The 20501-nt window shown below is 43.3% G+C and overlaps 1 long non-coding RNA gene across 1 annotated transcript in view; it reads left to right on the top strand.

The window, feature by feature from the left end:
- The window catches only part of LOC308236735, a 467360-nt gene extending 453855 nt beyond the window's left edge, over positions 1 to 13505 (top strand). The window contains exons 8-9 of the long non-coding RNA XR_013959325.1: positions 9756 to 9798; positions 12175 to 13505. This is a non-coding gene — a long non-coding RNA (uncharacterized lncRNA). The remainder of the gene's footprint in view (positions 1 to 9755; positions 9799 to 12174) is intronic.
- Positions 13506 to 20501: the final 6996 nt, after the last annotated feature.

The following is a 20501-nucleotide window of genomic DNA, read 5'->3' as shown; positions in this document are numbered from 1 at the left end:
TGCTCTTTCTCAGTGAGGCTTTCAGGGCTCAGTTTTGTCCTCTGCAAAATGGTGATATTTATAGCAGCCCCATGAAGGGCTGTTGTAAAAATGACAGGAGTTTATGCATGTACATGGCTGAGAACAGTGCCTGGCACGGAGTCAGTATTCAATAAATGTCAGCTCTTATTCTTACCACTTGACCTTTTCTCAATCAGGAACACTCCCTTCACTTCATGGTTACTGAATCTCACAGCCCAGAGTCATACTGGGAGCACAAGAGAAAGAGGCTGTCAGGATGTCGGGGGGAAGGGAGCAGGACACGTGTCTAGGGACTAAGAGGGTCTCTTCCTCTTTCCCTCTAAGCAGCAGAGGGGGTTATTTTGTGCCTCCATCAGTAGAAGGAAAAGGACCCATTGTCCTAGGGGTGAATGGCTGAAGCTAAAAAGGTATACTTCTTTCTGGCTTAGAGATCCCTGGTGATTCTCTCCATTTTGCAATGAAGTTTTCACCTCCGGATGAAACTCAGTGTGTCCCAGAAGAGATAAGAATGTCTGCATAAAGACAATAAAATCACCAGGCACCATCTTGGGAGAGAGCAAGTAGAAGGACTCACAGATTTAAGGGCCACCATTACACAAATACTCCAGCTCTAAAAAGGACGCTACTCTCCCCCGACACCCTACCCGATACAGATGACAGAGTGAAGTCCAGGATCAGAGAACAATGGAAAGATAGCTTAAAGATATCCTCCAGAAAACTGTGTTTGTTTGATTCACTGATAAATCCCCAATGCTCAATGCTCAGCATATCAGCCGCTGCACCCTAAACACTCCATAGAGGTTTGAAGTATAAAGGAGGTCTTCTAGTTTCACTCCTCTTCTACACATAATCCCACCTTTGCAGCTACTGTCCCTATCTGTATAGCAATGCAGAGTTTAAGAGCCCCTTCATATCTCCGATCTTATATATTTGCAATGATCTCACTTAGTTCTGCTTACTTCCTAGTTTTTAAGAGAACTTCCCTCCGCAAGCATGAAAACCTCTTCCCCTATCCCTTCTCCTTCCTCCCTCCTGAGGCAGGTCAGGGACTCAATTCAAGAAACGTTTTTTTTTTCTGAGTGCCTAGTGGGTACCAGGCACTCTAGCTAGACACTAAAGAGCAAAGGAGAACTCAACAGCCAACAACTTCAGCAGGTAGCAGCGACTTGAAGGGCAGGGAAAGGAAGCTACCATGTGGATTTCCTTCTTTTCCTTGGTCAACACAGCACTCGGAGCATTTGCAGAAATGGATGTGACTCACACGGGGACTGACCACACAGCTGATTCACAAGATGGTCTGCCTTGGTATTAACGGTAGGAGAGAAGGAACTGTGGGCACTTCCTATGGCACAAATCGGAAGTAAACAGTGGTTTATTCAGGAAAATATTAGTCATGCCCTTTCTTCTGCTAGCAATGGCTGACAGTGGAAATGATGGATGCTGAATGTGAGTACAGAGATTGCTTCTTAATTATTTTATGCGATTAGTCAGAAGGACTGATTCACTAAAAGCCTTGCTTTAGAGTGAGTTGCCTGCCTTTTAGTATCGGAAGCTCTGATTTGTTAGAAATATGAGTTAAATAATCTCTAATAGTTGTAAACTCCCCTCTTTAAGTCAGAGATTTGGATTGGTGATTGTAGGAGGTATCTATGGGCTTAATTCAGTCTTTGTCTTCTTAAAAGATGGAGAGTGGATATGGTTGCATTTTGTGGTGGCACTGACTCACGTAGACACACTCATGCTAAATTAAATCCCTAAAAAGATGGAAGGTTAGGATGCGGATCATATTTTTTTAAAGAATAATCCTAAAATATGTTCCATGGCTTAATCAACTGACTGAGGATATATATTTATTTCTCCAAATGAATTGTTCTTCCATAATGGAAATTCAACTATGAGAAATTAATTTGAGTTCCTCTGGGCTCAGTTTTACAAGGGATATTCCCTCATGAGGTGTTGATAAAGAAAAGAGGGACAAGCATATTCTATGTCTACTACAAATCAGGGGCTGTATGGATATAAGCTCATGTAATGCTTCAAATTCTTCTGTAAATGAAGAAACAGATGTTCAAAGTGATTGTGTAACTTACCCCAGGGTCAAGCAGCGAACAGTATGTGGTATGTGATGAAGTCAGCATTTGAACCCTAGGACTACAGGCGGTTTCATCATACCTCACTGCCCCCCAAAACCTCCATGTGACTCAGTTGGTATCTCCCTTCATCTTGTAATGATACTCAGCTAAGTCAAGGCATTGGATACCTAGGAGAGCAAGGGGTGAAAAGAAGAGAAACGGATGTCCCATTCTTCCGCCTTCCCACCCAGCAAAGTAGCAACTTTGGAAACAAGTTACAATCTGTCTTCTTAGCTCCTAAGCCTGGGGAATGAGCACCATCAACCCAACCCCTGCTGAGCCCGCAGTCTCTAGCAGCCCTTTGGTCAGCTCTTTCTTCTCTCCCTCCGTGATGCTTCAGACCTTGATCACTCTCTTCTAGCATCTTGGCAATCTCTTCTCAGTGGAAAACCTTGCCCCTGAGAGCATAAGAAATGAAAACCTCAGTGCTCTTCCATGCTATCTCTGTCCACTTCCATTTTTTTTCTTTCTTTTCTCCTGTCTGAGAATGTGAGGTTTTCCTCCGCACCATCAAAACTAACTCTTCCTTATGTGTCCTTGATCCTACCCCTTCGACTGGTAGCTCTGGGATTTGCTCCATGTAGTATTCTCTTTCTCAGATTCCCAAGTTTCCATTCCAATTGCTCCCTTCCACTCCACCTTTTGCCTTTCTCAGTATGCACTCATCAAAGAACACACTCTGAGACCTGTTATCTCCAGGGAGGGGTGTGGTGGGCTGGGATATCTCCCAGGAAGCAAACTACTTCTTTCCACTCTGTGGCCAATATAAAACTGCCTTCCTCATAGTTTTGCCGAGGATTGGCCTTGACACTGCCTATGTCTTAAATTACCCTCAAATTGAAGGGAGATAGCAAATCTCTAGGTGCGATTAAGAACCTTTTAAAGGGGCAAGGTTCAGAGGGAAGAAAAACGTCCTGCACAAAACCATACACAGTTATGGTCCTTTCAGCCTTTTGTATTCAGGGCTGTTAATCAGCTCCTTGCCCGATGGAAGGTGTGATATTTGTGCACATGCTAATCAGACTATGCCAAAAGTTAGGCTCACAGGAGACTTAGCCTTCCGCAAAGTAAACACGGACTGTTATTGGTTATCGCCCCAACTACAAAGAGTTCTAAGCTGAGTACTATTGATCCAAGGAGAAGAGATAAAACCCGAAGGACTTAGTGTACACGCTCTTTTGCTTGGGGCAACTTCCCGCTCTCCCGTTTCACAGCATCATAAAATGAACTATGCGATGGCCCACGTGAACACAGCTGCCACTGACATTGCCAATAACAACAGCTTCTGTGAGGCTGAGGGTGAGATGTCCGTATAGTATTGGCATTGAAAGAGGTGCGGGGGCTGTGGAACCAGACAGGTCTGTTTCTGCGAATGTTATTGCAGAGTGACTGCCTCTCGTCCACGCTGGTGCCTGTCCACCGCCATGATCTGTGTCCATTTGGAAGTTATTTTGTGGAGTGTGCACACATTTGGGATTGTTAGATCTCCTTGCTGAACGGAATTGTTACCGTTATAAAATCTATTATTCTTTTACATCTCTAAGGGTACGTCTTGCCTTAAAGTCAACTTTGTCTCTGTCTGAAACAAGTAGGGCCACATCAGCTTTCGGTAGGTGTTCCTGTGGTATAGCTTTTCCTGTCTTCAATTCCAACTTCCTCTTAAATATGTTTCATAAACAACAAATCACTGCATCTTTTCTTTTAAACCTAAGCTGACTGATTTTGTCATCTAACTGGGACGAGCCATCTATTTACAGTTAATGTGATAACTAATACTATTGGGCTTGCGTTAACATCCTGATATTTGTTTTCTCCTTGTCCTATCTCTTTGCCCTTGATTTCTCTTGTGCTAACTTCTCCTGGATTAATTATGTATTTTAAAAAATTATTCCATTTTCTCTGTACTATTCTTTGGGAGGGATTATTTCTATCCCTCAGAAATTTTGCTCTTTTAGCCCCCAACCCCAGACAGCATCAAAATGTAGCGAATGTCTTGAGTGGAAACCTGTTGGATGCTTGCTGTTGGCTCCTTTTCCTACGGGGACCTTGTGTACTAAGTATCTCAAGGCTACAGATTTTGCTCTGCCTTCTCAGGCCAGCCTCAGCCTCCATGCCTCCCCAGCACTCAGCTGAGGCTCCCAGGGCTCCCCTAGGCACCAATGCATTCCACCACCCCCTGTGACTGTCAGACTAACTCTGTTTTCTCTTTTTCCTCATTGGAGACCATTGGCCGAGGGCCAAGCCCAATCCTTAGTCTGTGTCCAGAACTGGTAAGAAAATGATAGGCGCCCTAACCGGTTTGGCTCAGTGGATAGAGCGTCAGCCTGCAGACTGAAAGGTCCCAGGTTCGATTCCGGTCAAGGGCATGTACCTGGGTTGCGGGCACATCCCCAGTAGGGGGCGTGCAGGAGGCAGCTGATCGATGTCTCTCTCTCATCGATGTTTCTAACTTCTATCCCTCTCTCTTCCTCTCTGTAAAAAATCAATAAAATATATTAAAAAAAAAAAAAAGAAAATGATAGGCACTCTTACCTAACCTAAGCAGGACTCTTCTCTCTACAGTTCTAGCTCACCCAGTCCTCTTAGCTCCCCTAACTTGCCAATGTACTTAAAATTATGATTTTGGGGATAATTAATTTTTTCTAGCCATTTCAGTTGGAACATGGCCTACTACTACCGCCCTAGAAATGGAAGTGCCATTATCATTGAAGTTATACATCTGAGGTGCAGAGGCACATGTTAGAAGCTAAGCAGGCAGGACTGGGGTTAGATAGCTTCGTTTGAATTCCTGTTCCGCCATGTAATTGTTGTTGGCACCTGGGCAAGTGACTTAAGCACTTGGCCTCTATTTCTACTCTTATAAAATGGGAGGGAGTAATGATGGAGCTCATCTCATAGGGTTATTGTGAGACTCTGGTATCAGAATACATGTCAAATATTTCACATGATGCCTTGCACATAATAAATGATCGAAATGCTAGCTATTATTAGTTAGTATTGATGATGTTAATTAGGGGTCCTGGAAATCAGACACCACTAGTGTGAATTTGTATATATTATTTAATCTCTTATGGCTCCATTGCCTCATTGTGAAACATTGAATTAGTAGTAATATCTCTTAAGGGTTTAATTTCTAATTTTGTAAAGGCTCAGGTTTGAATCATGGGGGTTGTGAGCCAAGAAGATTAATCCACTGAGATCACAGTGGTTCTCAAATGCTGGTCCATAAAGCAGTGTTGTTCATGAGCAAGACCCATGCCATGATCTGACTCTGAGCTGGGGTCTCAGATAAATGTCTAACTTGCTCATGACCTTGCAAATGAATGAATAGCATTCAGGGCATTGTTCTCATTCTAATTACATGAAAATAGATTTCTAACAATGGTGTTCCAGATCGGGTTGCATATTTTAGTTCAACTTTATGTGAGAGTGTTGAATATAGATGCCCAATTTCAAACAAGCATAAAAAAAAAAAAAATTGCATACTCCAATACTATCATCTGTCAATGCATATTGAGATTTTTCTGTATTTTCATATATTTGTGTTAGTTTACCAGCTGTATTTCTTTGGGAAAGACTGTCTTTTATTCTAAGATTATTCTCCCAACTTTTCTAGACATTTAAAAAGATTACTGCTTTATGAAATGAAGCTAGGTAGTAGTTGTGTTTTATTTTAAATGATTTTATTTAACTACAATAAAATCATGAAAAACTTAGTCTCTTAGTTAAAGAAACACAACTTTCACCCATCCGTAATCTCTGCTCGTCTGAGAAACACTCACTTGGGTGTATCATAATGGAGACTCCGCCCATGCTTTGTTTTCCTCTTCTCAGAGAAATGTTGTAACACTTGCCAAGTGTCTACAAGTCTGAATCTCAATTTTTCATTTATACTTGTATAAAAAGCATAGTTGTAGTATTGCCTTTTTCTGAAAGAATTTACATGAGTGGTATTCAAAGTTTTAGAGATTGTCAAAAATTGTAGAAGCATTAAATTCGAGCACCAAATATTCACTTTTCAACCTACATATACATGTATATCAGATATCACATGGTTGACACTTTAAATCCCTTGGTTACTAATGAGACAAACTGAGGCACAGAGAGTTTTTGAAAGGCTTGCTTGAAATCTCATGATTCATGTTGGAATATGAAAAAAAACTCCACCCAATTCCATGAATTCCTAATGTTTTCCAGGCAAATACATGGTCTCTTTTCTGTTCTGAAGGCAGGGCAGATGTGAAGGAAAGTCATAAGTCTCTCTTCCCTCCGCAGCACATTTCTTTCCAGCCCCAGAAGCCATATCACAAAATTGCCCTGTTCCTTTTCCACTCCTGAATCCAAATCAGGCCCCTGTCCCATCTGTTGGCCTGGAGGAGTCCAGCCGCGCTTTCTCCTCTCTGGAGGCCACCAATCAAAGGTCCGGATTCTAGCACCTAGTTCTTACGGATGTTTCCAGGAGGTGCACAGAAGACATTTTGTCAAACTGGCCGTCCGCCTCAATGGCCTTCTATTTTTTCTGTCATCAGCCCAGACTGTTCATCTGGTTGGTGCATACTTTGTGGTTTTTCTCCCGTAGAACTGGGAGCCACAGCCCTGCAGTCAGTGTTCGAGGAAGCGGTGGGTTGAATGTGACTCTTTCAATGAGGCTCCGAATCACAGCACTCACTTGTGTCTTGATGTTGACAGCCGCGTTTTTCTGGAAGGACTTTCTGGCTGGCGCGTGTTTCATTTATGGGGGCCTCACACGATGACAAAGTTCTGATCACTGCAAGTCAACTACCACACACTGGGTCCTCGAAGGTCCCCTTCTCAGCACTGCAGGAACTTAGATTTTCAAGCAGGAGTGTCAACATTTATTTGGTGCAATTCCTTGTCTGTGAGGCAGTAAGCTACTATTAACCCTTTGGTCAATGAGTGAGCCAACCCACCTAAACCAAGACCAAGTTTCTCCAAGAGAGCCAAAAAAAGTAGAGTGAAAAAAGGAAGTGAGGCTCCCTTGTTTTTAAATATTGTTAGGAATGAACCCTTTTCCCAAGCAAACCTTACATGGAAACCCAGTTTTTAAGCCCTTATTTGTTGCCTGCCTTCCCACTGGAAAGAGAGCTGAGGACAGGGGCACTGGTTGACGACGTACCTCCATTTATCTGGAGAGCCCTGTGACATGCCTGAATTCTGAGTGATTCTTATCATCGCCCCTCTCATCCTCTAAAGTGACTCACGTTGACCATGCCTATCTTATCTGAAGCCTCATCCCTTCATTCTAACATAGTACATAGTATATGATAAGTGCTTAGTAAGCTTCTGCTGAAGTTAATGTGTCCTGGGTTGGAAATCATGAGTCCTGGGTTCCAGTCCCAGGTTCAAACATATAGTGGGTGTAATACCCCTGTGTGATCAGCAAAGAAGGGGCAAGCTTTAATAGGCAACATCCCAAGTAATCGCCATTAGCGTGTGTTCTATTGCCTCAGGCAAAATGGTTCTGTCTCTAGAGATTTACATAGAAGTTCAAAGTTAATTAATGGTGGCAAGCTTTCATTGACACAGGGGCAGTGTTCGACTTCTAACAAGGAAGAATTACCCGAGTCAGGCAATCCTCAGGAGACAGTGAGGGCCTGTCGCTGGGAATGCTCCGTCAACTCCCCAGGGCAGTGTATTCCCGCGGAAAGAATGCTGGGTTGGATCGTCTAATCCTGGCCTGTCAATTAATAGCTGTGACACTTAATCTCTGAGACAAAGACTTCTCATGTGTATCATGTAGAATATGATTTGATCTTTCCTATCAGATCCTCATATTTTCTAAGTTCACTGGTAATTATGCAAGAATTGAAAATTTATTTGATTGTAATGTGTTAAGTGACAAAAATGTCTGCTGTCCTATCAATAGGAAGGCAGCCCAACATATTGTAATTCATCCTGATGGCTGGCTGGATTTCAGGTCCTGGGATTGAGGTGTCGGGTGAACCATATAAGGAGCTGACTTTGTGAAATGGGTGTAATAACAGTTGTTTTGCTTCCATTCCCAAGTTCAAAAGTGGATTCCAGATGTGGATGTTGTTTAGGGGGGAGGAAGTACTGTATAAATATGAGAGCCTTGAGGTGTCGCACAGAATCCAGGTGGGGCTCTTAGGAGTCCAGGTTGGAGCCCTGGGATAAACATTCAGGGGTAAATGAATTTCTCTTTCTTCAATGTGACAAAGTTGCAATGGATAATCGCAACTGTTTTCAACACTGGGAAATGCCAGTACCCTCCCATGATCTGTGTTTTGGGGTGCTCTCCACTGCCATAGCAATGTGGTTCTTAGGTCCTGACTGTACGCACTTGTACCTTCCACTTTTACCAGAGGATTGGGAGGCTGGAGAATGTAAGAATCAGGTGTCCAAATTTCAAGGAAAACCCTTTAGATTAGCCAGTTACCCTGTCTGTGCCTCAGTTTCTTCAGCTGTAAAATTAAGGACTTGGCTTTAGTAATCTCTAAATTCCTTTGAGGTTTACCCAGCTTTATTTCATGAGTCACCTGTATTTCCCCTTGCGTCCAGTAAGAGCGAAAAGCCTATAAACCCCCTTTACTCCCACTGTTCATTGGCCAGTGGTCTGTAGTGGTCAATGAGATGGTTTTGGTGTCAGGGTTAACCTGAACAAAGATATACTGGTGAACTGGAATTCCTTTTCTCCGTGGTCCTGGGATTGGAACAGTGTCTTCGAATGGTTTTCCGAGTACCTGAGACCTGGGAAAGGGGTCAAGCCCTCTTGCAATGAGTGGTCTCCAAGCAGCCTGTCCCGGTGCATCGACGTCATTCTATTTGGTACTATGATGCAGCCATCTTTAAATGGTTCACACCTGTTGTTACTATATGCGTGGTTAAGGCTCACATGCTTTGACATCAAAACAAGAATGGTTGCTGGGAGACAGAACAAAGATGTCGCATTCATGGACAGTTGTGTCAGTATTGCAGAATGCTCAGCAATGTTTCAGTTCAAATAGCCTGAAGGCACATTAGGGAAACAATCTAATGAAATACAGATATCAACATGCATCTACAGAGAAAACCTTCGACTCATAGTCAAAGGAAGCTGGAATAATGATCAGCCACTTTAATTGCCACATTCGATGCTTGATTCCCCTTCACTACATTCTAGCCAATGATGTGTCAAACTCCTGTTAAAGCATGTCCCCTGGGATGGGAACCTCACTTTCTCATGAGATTCTTCTAAAGTCTAGACAATTCTATTAGCTAGAATGTGAGTCCCTACAACGGCCCGAAGTCTTTATGACCTTCATGCGACAATTCCAGATGTAACCCCTCTGACGCAGAGCCCAAATCCAATCCTCCTTCCACAGGGAAGCTCTCAGTCCTTCCCAACTGCATCTTTACCCTAAGACATTTCCCCCGAATCTAAACATATCCTTCTGTAACTTCTCATTGGACATGATTTCAAATCCCATGCCACCTAGGACAGTGACCATAATCATTTAGGGAGGCTAAATCCTATGGTTTATTAATTCAGCCAGCCATTAAACACTGATATCCTGTGTGCATGATGTAAGCAAGGCATTCTGCAGGATATGGAAATGAACCGTATGTCATCTCTTTCTGCAGGTTGTCTCAACTTTGTCAGCTCTTACTTGCTGTGTGACTTCAGGTGAGTTGCTTCACCTTCCTGAATCTGTTTTCTCATTTATAAAATGTGGGTCCATGGAGCAGCTTCACAGGGTTATTGTAAGGATCAAATATAACAATGTATGGGATATATGAGAAAACTCTGAAACACCATATGGACATGGGCATCCTGGTTCGAGGAGAGGGGAAGATGATAAGCTGTCATATTAGACAGAAAGAGCTCAATATCATAAAAGAATTGCCAACAATGTACTAAGATTGATGTATCAAATAAGTGTACACTTAATGCCCAGGAAGCCTTCCTAAGCCACATCCAAATGAGGGCTGTCTGTTAGGTGAATTTTCAAGCAGACAGAATTAACCCACAGCAGAAGGAGTGATGAGGACTCTAGGAGAGAAAGGCAGAAACTTTTTTTTTTTTTGGGGGGGGGGGTACAAGATTCCAACTAGAGAAATGACTGCATTCAAAATTCTTTCCATGAAAGCCAAGTACTGTGGAAGGTGGCTTAAAAATAAATGCATGTGTGTGCGCCTGTCTCTGCCTGCATGCACCTGTGCATGGGCCTTTTTAATGGCATTCACGCTACATGCTCCCCTCCCACAGTATGTACCCTAGAAAAGCCAGTGGCCTGGCAAGAGCTCCACAGACTACTTTGGGTAATTAGTGGTCTCCTCATTGGAATGCCCGTGGATCTGGGGTAAAATCCTAAACATGGCCTCTGACTGAACTTGTATCCATGGCAGGAGCCAGAGCTATCCCCGGGGAGACAAAGGGTGGTGGGCAGATGACTAGATAATGTACTTTCTAAAACGGAACACTTTTGAGAGGACAAAAGATGATTTTAATAATTGTTCCAGGAGAATAACCCAGGCAAAACCTCTGAGATGTGAGGTTTAGGGAATGAGCTTTAGAGTCTCTACTAGTATAGACCAGGTTTCTCCTTCATCTCTGTGTCACTTTGGGTGAGAGAGAACCTCTCTACAACTCTTCCCTCATTTGCAAAGTGGAGTTAGTAAGACCCATTATAAAGCTGTGACATACTGTGTGTAGAATGGCCTCGCTCAGTCATGACCTTCTGTAGGCTTGTGAAATGTTGTTCTTATCTCTCTCTCCTTCCTGCCCTCCTCAAGTCTTCAGCTCTTGAAGCTACGGCCAAGTGTGAGCAGAGACACACGGAGTCTATCTAGGGCCATCATTGCAATGATTCTGAGTTGCAGACTCAGGTGGGACTGAGGCCAGGAAGGAGGGAGATGCCATGGGAAAGATGTCAGCTACAGATCAGGACACTTGATTTATCGGAATGTGGACATTTGGGGAAGTACAGCATTGCTAATGGAAAAGGCGAAGGAAAATACAAACATAGGATGTTGAGATTTAGTCAATCATCCATTCATTCAAAAAGACTGTGCGCCCATTGTGTCTCTGACCTTGTGCTAGGCATGGGAAATGTGGTGGAAGATGCATAGGACAGATGAGGATCCTGCCCGCATGCAATTAATGACCTAGAGTTCCAAGGACCCTGAGACCCTAAAGAGCTCCATGAATCTAAACAAGGAAGAAAACGGTGATATTTTAGCAAGTGTACTTAAAGCATTTTTTCTGGTTGCTGACATTTGTTGCTTTTATTGACCAAATCACAGAGGCATATATGGCAACATTTCACTATTCTGTGGGATAGGGATTTCAGGACAAAAAGTTGTTATTGTTAAATGCTATCAGCTAACGTTACAGCCTCTAATCCAAGGGATTGGCAAAAAATAGTGTTGTTGTAAATAAAGTTTTATTGCAACAGAGCCACACCAATTTATATGTATGGTCTGTGGCTGCTTTTGAGCAGCAGAATTGAATAATTAGTAAAGAAACCCTCAGATCCACAGACCAAAATACTTACTATTTGGCTCTCTAAGACAGTTTCCTGACCCATGCTCAGAGACGTCCTAAACACATACGTGTACTAAAAGCTCTTGAGAAGTTTTGTGCTGAAGAAACCTAACTTGGTTTAACCAAGCACTTCTGTGCGAGGCAGTTTCTAAAATGGTCCACTGAGTCCCACCTCCTGGGACTCCTACCCTTGTGCAATCCTCTCCCTCTGAGTGTAGGCTGAACTTGGATTTTTAAAAAATATATATTTTGTTGATTTCAGAGTGGAAGGGAGAGAGAGAAACACCAATGATGAGAGAGAATCAGTGATCGGCTGCCTCCTACACACCCCACATTGGGGATCGAGCCTGCCACCTGGGCATGTGCCCCAACTGGGAATCGAACCACGACCTCCTGGTTTGGCACTGTGATCTTAGCAAATAGAATGTGGCAGGGTGATGAGGTGTCACTTGTGAGTTCAATTTATAAAAAGGCCATGCTTTCTGTCTGGGGCTCTTTGTTTCTCTCTCGCTCTAGGACCTCCAGCTACCGTGTCACAAATATGCTCAGGAAGCCCCTGGTGAAACCCACCGGGTGGGATCCGAGACCTACAAACAACCACATGCGTACACTTGGAAGTGGACCTTCTGAGACTGCCAACAGCCATGCGAGGGAGCTTGGAAAGAAATTCTCCAGCCTCACTGAGCCTTGAGATCATTGTAGCTGTCACACCCTCACTGCCACTTCATGAGACACCGAGGGCCAAAGGCATCCTGCAGTGACCAGATTCCTGACCCCCCAAAACTGTGAGGCAATAGGTGCCTGTGATCTTAAGTTGCTAATCATTGAAGTAGTTTGTTGTAAAATAGATCACTGATACAGCTTCCTAAAATAGTTGGTCATTGATAACTTTCTATACGCTTTCCTTTCACCTCTTCTCCACAGATCACCCATAGCCTTCTCTCAGGTAGCACCTGTCCAGAGAATGGAATTTGAGAAATAGCATAAAGTATTAAATGACTGACGCTTCCAAATGTTCTAAACCAAGCATGTCAAACTCGCAGTACATTTTGTTAATGTCCTGAACTTGGATTAAAAACCCAAAGAACTGGTTTACTGTCTTTAGATGGATACAGGAATAATAGGTAATCTTCAGACTAAAAATTTATTCAAATCAAGGTTCCTACACCACTATAAAAAAAGAAATAACGCTGGAAAATTATCAGAAATAACAACTATTTCATCTTCTACCCTCTGAACTGCATGTTTTCCAGGTTCTATAAAAACAGAGCTGCTGTGCTTTAGAGAGATGTTACTAAGCACAAATATCTCCTCTGCATCCTCATCCTACGACATAAAACAATGCATCACTGTTGTCTGTGAGCTCTGAGGAATGTCTTGGTTGCCATGAAACTTGCTTTGGCTTCTGACTTAGGCTACAGCTGACTCACAGTTTCATAACGTTGGTCTTACTGACTCGTGAATCACACAGGCCAATAATGTGTTTTACCCTCATAAATTACCATAAAGCCTTTTTAATTGAGCTGGTCCAAAACAGAAGGGACAAGGGCTCAGAATAAATGATTCTGGAGAGTTTCAATACTCAGCTCTATCTTTTGTTACCAATAGACGTTGAAAATGGTCACCAATTTCAATGATATTATTATTGATGTTGTTATTATAGAAGAGGGCATGGGGGATAAATGGTGATGGAAGAAAAGTAGACATGGGATGGTGAACACACAATACAATATATAGATGATGTACTATGGAGTTGTACTCCTGAAATCTATGTAATTTATTAACCACTGTCACCCCAATAAATTCAATAAAAAATACAGAAAAAATATCAATGTTATCTTAATAGTAAATTTGTCTGTAGTACCTATTTGTGCTCAGGGTTGGGCATGCATATGAGCTCACATCCCTGTCAGTGAGGGATGCTAGCTAAGCTGGCCCCATGGCAACTCAAAAAATGTGCACATTGACGACAGACATGAGTGAGTCTGAATTCTAACTTCACCCCGTGCTGGTTGTTTGAACTTGGCCAAGATTCTCAGTAACCCAAGGCTCAATGTTGCCATCTACAAAAGGTATAAAATCATGGTTTTGAGAATTATGAAATACATAAAATGTCTTGCACAGTGGGGGCTCATAAAAGGCATTTAAAAATGATCATTTCCTTCCTTTACTCTGACTTCCTAGACTTACTCATTCCCAAAATGCACTTATGGGGTCCTTTTTCTAGGTGGTGCCCTGGATGAGCTGAGCCTTTGCTCTGCTTGAGTGTTGGTAGCTGCTTATCTTGTCATTGTTGGGCCTTTGTAGTGCAACTTTGGTTACTCTCTAATGAGCATGTGCTTTCTGTGTGTGACCTGAAGGGTAGAGAATCTCAGCATTAAAAAATGTATTTCTTATTGATTTTTTTTCAGAGAGAGAAGGAGATGGAGAGAGAGAGAAAAACACTGATGTGAGAGCAAAACATTGATCTGCTGCCTCCCACACACCCCTACTGGGAATCGAACCAGTAACCTTTAGACAATGCCCAACCACCTGAGGCACACTGGCCAGGGCAAATTTTAGCATTTTTTATGAATGACTAGGGCACTCAACAGTTAATAAAAATCCTAACTTTGAGGATATTTACTAGTTGAAAGGTTACTGGGAAACAATGCAGAGGAAATGTAAGGGTCAGCAAACGATGGCCCTAGGACTAAATCTGGTCTGTTGCCAGTTTTTTTTAAGTAAAGTTTTATTGGAACACAGCCATACAGTTGTTTATGTGGTTGCCTATAGCTGCGTTCCCAATACAATGGCAGAGCTGAGTAGATCTAACAGAGGCCCTATGGCCCACAAAGCCTAAAGAGTTTTCCATCTGGCCTTTTACAGAAAGTATTTGATGACCCCTGATCAAAAGAGTTGAATGCTGGAGGTAAGTTTAGGGGCTAGACTCCTGAAGGTCTGAACTGATAAATATTTTTGTGTAAGTAAATGAGAATTGAGAAAACAATAAATATCAGAATTGGGAAAGACTGGAGTATCTAGAACTATGATGCAATTCTAGAAAATTTAGCTAAGGTGGAGGGGAGGAGAATATAGGTATGAAGTCAGGGATTTGGGGTCAAAAGACATGAATTCCGTTCACAGCTCTATCGCTGTCAAGCCTTGTGACTTTGAACAAGTGACTTTTGTTCTTAAAGAATTTGTTCCTTTAACTGCAAAAATAAGGATTGTAGTAATTTCTCCTTTATAAAATGTTTCTAAGAGTCAAGGTAAAGTACTCTACAAACTTTAACGCTTTATACAAAAATTTTTATATAGTTATGATTCATAATAGACACCTGAAGTATGTTTGCTGAACGAATTGAATACCAGAATCACATCTCTAAGATTGTTGGAAAATCTCCAGGATTACACATCATAGTTTATGTTGCTTTAATAGTCAAGTATGAGAATTCATCCTTGCTCAAAGTCTTAATTATATTTTGTTTTTAACTGAAATTGTATTTTAGGCTATTAAATTTCAGGTGAAATTCCAACATAGACATTTTCTAATCCCTGTAGACGGTGTTCTGTGTATAAAATGTTCAAAGTATTCACTCCATACTGATCAATCACAGCAAGCTTAAGCCGCCTTTACTTTCCTGCAAGGCCTATTCTATCACTGGGTCTGGAAAAACCAGCCTGTCTCAGAACCATTAGGGCCATACTGAATAAAACCTTCATTCTTTCTTAGACCTAGGGACCGGGTGATACCCTGACAGCTTAAATAAAACTCTCCCTGTTTCTACCCTCATGACTCTTCTGGTGTTGAAGGTGCACAAGGCTCAGCATGTTGTTTGGTGGGTGTTCACAAATAATATCTCTGGGAAGGCCCAAGAAGGATCCCGTTGCTTGTACAACAGGGATGGGAGGAGAGGGAGAATGAGGCAGTTAAGATAATGATAGAGAAGGAGGTCTGCCTTGAGGGGGAGAAATGGGAGAAATGTAAATGAAAAATTACTATTCTGGGAAGACCCTGGCAGGATTCCCAGATTTCCCTTTGTGTGAATGGCATTCAGTTCAATGAGGTTCCAGCCTGTGACGGGCTCCAGCTGTGATTAGTGCCTGCCATGTCACTGGCTTACTCTCTGCCACTTTTAACCCACACATACTGGCATCCAATCTGCAGTGACTGGTGTCATTCTGACATCAAATGGCATAAAACTGAAAATTTCCTGGGAGCGTGGGGCAGGGAGGAGTCAGGGTGTGCCAAGTCTCGGAGCATGCACATCCTCTCCTCTTTGCCTCATGCACCTTTATCTAAAATACTATACAGAGATAAATATTCTAACCATTTTACAGATGAGGAAACTGAGACCAGGTCATGATCACTCAGATTGGGTGAGAACCCAGTCCAGTTCATCTGTATTTTTTTCACTATAAAGGCCTATTCTCATGTCCCCTGGTTTGATCTGTTAGTATCAACAATATCTATTGCTATAAACAAGATGGCAGCGTAGGTAACACCGGTACTCACCACCTCCCACAACCACATCAAATTTACAACTAAAATACAGATCAACCATCATTCAGACCCATCTGAAACTGGGCTTAATGGAAGCCCTAAACTAGAGAATTAAAGAAGAAAGCACACTGAGACTGGTAGGAGGGGCAAAGTCAAGAGAAAAGCAGTTAGGTATCTACAAGGGAGTGCCCATATGACTGTCAGCTGATTTCCCAACAGAAACACTGCAGGCCAGAAGGGAGTGGCAAGAAATATTCAAAGTAATGAAGTCCAAGGACCTATAACCAAGATTACTCTACCCAGAAAAGCTATCATTTAGAATTGAAGGTCAGCTAAAGAGCTTCACAGACAAGAAAAAGCTAAAGGAGTTCATCAGCACCAAACCAGTATTACATGACATGTTGAAGGGTATTCTTTAAGAAGAGGAAGAAGAAGAAGCAAAAATACGAACAACAAAATGGCAATAAATATATATCTATCAATAATTGAATCTAAAAAAATAAACTGATGAATAAAGTAGAAACAGAGGCATGAAAACACAGAACAGACTGACAAATCTCAGAGGGAAGGGAGAAGAGATTAACCAAAGATCATACATATCTATACTAATAAAAGGATAATATGCTAATTAGATCGGACATCTTCCAGATGTCCTTCCAGACAAAGCCATGGGGGCGGGGCTGAGGCAGAGGCAGTTAGGGGAGATCAGGCTGGCAGGGGAGAGCAATTAGAGGGATCAGGTCGGCAGGAGAGAGCAGTTAGGGGCATCAGGCCAGCAGGCAGAGTGGTTAGGGGCGATTAGGCAGGCAGGCAGGTGAGCGGTTAGGAGCCAGTGGTCCCGGATTGAGAGAGGGATGTCTGAGTGGTCCTGGATTGGAGAGTGTGCAGGCCGGGCTGAGGGACCCCTCCCCCATGCACAAATTTTGTGCACCGGACCTCTAGTATATATATAAAACCCTAATATGCAAGTAGACTGAAGGGTGGAACAACCAGTCACTATGACGTGCACTGACAACGAGGGGGCACGCGCGGAACATGGCGGGCATTGGCAACAGGCAGCAGAGTGCAGAATATGGTGGACGTTGGCCGCAGCAGGATGGTGAAGCAGGTGAGCAGGGGCGCCAGACCAAGGCGGGGTGCTGGTCGCTGTAATTGAGGCGAGCCTCTGGTGGCTACTGAAAATTCTTTGCTCCCGCATGCCACGGTCCCACCCTGCACTCGCCGCCGCTGCTGGCGCTAGAGCCGCCACTCGCACCCGCTGCTGGTGCCCAGCACCGGCCCTGATTGCTTGGCACTGTCAGTGGGTGCGAGCAGCGGCTGCTGGCTCTGATCGCCCCTGAGGGCTCCTCCACCTCCTCCTGCTCCTGAGGGGCGATTGGGGCAGCAGCCACCGCTTGCATCCACTGATGGCGCTGGCCCCAATCACTCTGTGCTGTCAGCGGGTGTGAGTGGGGCCAGCGCCTTCAGAACGTGGGAGCAATAGAGGCAGGAGCAGGGCTGCCGGCAGACAGGGCACTGGGGGGCTGCAGCAGGAGGGGCCGGGTGGAGGTGCAGAGGATGGGCCAAGATCCGCCCCTGTGCCCACTGCAGCCTTGCGGCCCACAGTTCCTTTCCAGGTACATGAATTCATGCACTGGGCACCTAGTGTGTATGTGTATGCATATATATGCATTACCTATGGACACAGATAATAGGGTGGCAAAAGCCTGGGGTGCAGGGGGAATGGGTGGAGGGGAGAAATTGGGGGGGAAAGAAGGACATCTATAATATTCTCAGCAATGAAATTTTTTTAAATGTCTATTGCTTCATTTTCCTCCCATTTCCTCCTTCCCTTCTTTCTCCTTTTCTTCCTTCTCTCCTTCCTTTTTAGACTTTAGAATTGTCTAAAGTCTACCAATTAGTCCATGCTAACAAAGCCATTTTCTCTTGGTGGTGTCAGAATTTGGAGTGGTTAGAAGTAAAAGCATGGTGCCCACTCATCGCCAAACCTAGTCAAGGACTCTATCACAGAGAGTTACTCAGCTAAATTCTACATCTGGGTTAATTTACAAAGGAGGGTTTAGTTAACTTTTTCTATAAAGGGGTAGATAGTACTAGTAAATATACTAAACCTTGTGGAATATACTGGGCCATTTGGTCTCCTTCACAACTACTCAGCTCTCCAGCTGAAATTCAAAAGCAGCCATGGACAAGCTGTAAATAAATGAGCATGGCTATGTTCCAATAACATGTTATTTACAAATTCAGGCAGCAGACCAGATTTGGCCTATGGGCCACAGTTTGACTTGCACTAGAAGGCCTTCAGCTTTAAGTAGCTGCACTGGAATTCCTCTGCAGTCTAAGGCAGATAGGACAAAAGCAAGGAGACAGCCTGGGAAACATCTGGGAGGCATTAGTGCCTCTAGAGGGTTTCGGCTTCCCTGTTCATTGTATTATGAGATGAAATGGATAGTCATGGTGGCCACAAGAGCCAGAACAAAGAACAACTGCCCTTGTGAGGCTAAGTATGGGGAGGTCAACTGATGAGGCTCAGTGATCAGGGCCAGACCAGCGGTTGAACCTGGGGTTGAAGTTGAGTACTTGAAGAGACATTAAAGAGAATATAAACAAGAGGCTTTCCACGGTGGTGGTGGTGGTGGTAGAGGCATCTAGGGATCAATGTAGGGACAGAAGTCAGGCCATTTCAACCACCTGCTCTGACACCAAAGTCAAACTTACTTTGAAGGACAGCATGTACTACTTTGCCCCATGTTCTAGGCAGCCAGGACATGTTCGTCTATCTGTCCAATCACCCACCCATTCCCTCTCTGACTTAATCATTTGTACATTCACATTAGTCGTATTAACTCTTGATTATGCATTAAAGACTTGCTTTAAAGGTCTATGCTTAGAGAATAATGGCATGGGACTGACGTGGAACTGACAAATGCAGTAACAGCTTGTGGGTGCCATGGCAGAATTTTATATACTAGTTAAGGTGCACATAGGAGGCATGGGGGTGAGAATGTTGGAGGTCAAGTACAGGGCTCATCCACATCCCACGACTGGGGAGGGTGTTAATGACTCAGATGCAACTTATGTTGCTTCTACTGAAGTTTATCCTTGAACCAGTAAATAAGATAAATGCTTCCTTGGTTCCCATGGAGATGTCAGGAAGATCAATACCTTCTACAGAGAGTAGATATCCTACCAGATTAGAAGAGCAAAAAAACCCTGAGACCTTGCTGCCTTTTTGAAAAATATATTTCTATTGATTTTATATAGTAGAAAGGAGAGCGAGAGAGAGAAACATCAGTGTGAGAGAGAAATGTGGATTGACTGCCTCCTACACACCCCTTACTGGGGATTGAGCCTCAAACCCAGGCATGTGCCCTGACTGGGAACTGAACCAGCAACATTTTGGCGTATGAGATGATGCTTAGCCAACTGAGTCACATCGGCCAGCACTGCCTTTTATACTATGAGACTTCAGGAGATAGCCACACCATTCAGACTTTATGTGTTCTGATACCATCGGGCCGTCATCAAACATGGCCACACTCTTTCCTACCATTCCGTAATCTAGTCATGTGGAATAAGAAAATTCATCTTGGTGTTGTTTTTTTTTCTGAATACAGCCCCGTAAATGTTAACGCTTTTTATTATCAATGTTAATATTAATTACCTACACAGCTAATGTTTATACAGGGCTTTAGCATTTAAAAAATAATTTTACATCCATCTCTTTTTTTTCTGAGGCTCCTAGGCATTCAGTGGCTTAGCCACGTTCTCACAGTTAGGGCTGAATCTTAAACCTGGTTTCCCAATTCCAACTTCTGAATTCTTGAGAACCTATCATGCCGGATTTCAGCTATCTTGCCCCCCTCCCCTTACAGCTATTAAATGAGCATAAGGAAGTATTAGTTTCTTAAGATAACACGGAAGGGTGGGGGAGATAGAGCTCCTGAACTTAAGGTTGGGCGGGAAATCAATGGCTGGGGATTTGTTCTATCAGCTTCAGCCCTCCAAATGGGCAGGGTGCAGGAGTGGTCATAAATGGAAGCTAATCCTCTCTCAGGCCCTGGGAGGTTGTAAAAGGAAATCCTAAGGTGGTAGGAAGATTTTGAAATCTCTAAGGAGTGACGCAGCTATTTCACTGTTTGGGGCAGAAAATGAGCACTAGAATTATGAAGAATGACAAGTGAGCATTTCTAAGTATGCCGAGTCCATATTAAATTCTTTGCTACAGAAGGGAGAGAGGGGAGCAGATATAAACAGAATGGATTTCTTACAGTTTAACAGGAATTTTCACATTGATTACCCCAATGCGTCTTCCCAAGCTTTTGGGAGTGTTATTATTAGTTTTAAGTAGTATTAT

This window comes from Plecotus auritus (genome assembly GCF_963455305.1).
Source record: "Plecotus auritus genome assembly, chromosome: 11".
NCBI lineage: Eukaryota > Metazoa > Chordata > Mammalia > Chiroptera > Vespertilionidae > Plecotus > Plecotus auritus.
Note: the sequence above shows the minus strand (reverse complement) of the source record. Positions and strands in the feature narration are given on the sequence as shown.